A 1,048-nucleotide genomic window follows, 5' to 3' on the forward strand; every position below is an offset into this window, starting at 1 on the left:
TGCTTGTTAGCGATCAAGTAATAGCCAGTTAGCATTTTATATCGCGGGACCTCCGGCCTTCCAAGCCGCGTTTCACATAAAGGCAACCAAGCTTAAACCTTGAATCCCTATTTAATGACATGTGTTTTAACGTCATTACCGTTGTTCACTATTCCGGTGACCCCAACACAGCTTTACATTCAGGAAGTCTATGCCGCTCCGGAATATATTTAAGGATTTTTGATCAGAAAAACAACATCATTTAATCTTGAAATTTATGAGAGTGAATGTGTTTCTGCCAGTGGATGATGTCGATAGAAAGAAAAAGAGAGAAAGAAAGAAAGAAAGAAAGAAAGAAAGAAAGAAAGAAAGAAAGAAAGAAAGAAAGAAAGAAAGAAAGAAAGAAAGAAAGAAAGAAAGAACCAAATTAAACAAAGGTAGATAGATGGATGCATCAGTGAGGGGACAAGGACAGACGGACAGAGACATTGACGGACCGATGGACAGGCAGACATCTAGGAAACCTAGTAGATGGTAGGCTATGGCTATTCAGCACCTTTTTGGTTGAATCTTCTGATTGATAAAGAAGAAAGCCCTTGACACATGTTTGAGATGTCACAGCATCGTCCATTGTGCGATACACAGATTCAGCCCATTGTGATACGTTTCTCAGTTCTGAAAAGACTAGAGCTCTTTGTTCAGGTAGCTGCGTCTGAGGCCACTCACCTTCGGACCAAAACCTCTCGCTGTAACAAACGTTTCAATGCACCAACATGCCACCGCTATTTTCACAGTTTCCGTTGTTTTTTTCATGTCTATATAAAAAAGCCACAACTCATAGAAATCCAGCGATGCGGAGAGTGCGGACAACACTGACAAATTCGTAACTAAAAATGTGAAGAGGGTGACAATTAGGTGTTTCACAAAAAGTGCACATAATCCCCCGTGAACAAGTATTTAACAACACAGTTGTATATTCAAATCAAGCACTCTGATTGCAACACAAAATGAATATTCCAACACAAGAGTCTTCATCACAATATATCGCTCAATAGGGAGACGTGTTCCT

Source organism: Gadus macrocephalus, chromosome 5 (genome assembly GCF_031168955.1).
Source record: "Gadus macrocephalus chromosome 5, ASM3116895v1".
NCBI classification, from domain to species: domain Eukaryota; kingdom Metazoa; phylum Chordata; class Actinopteri; order Gadiformes; family Gadidae; genus Gadus; species Gadus macrocephalus.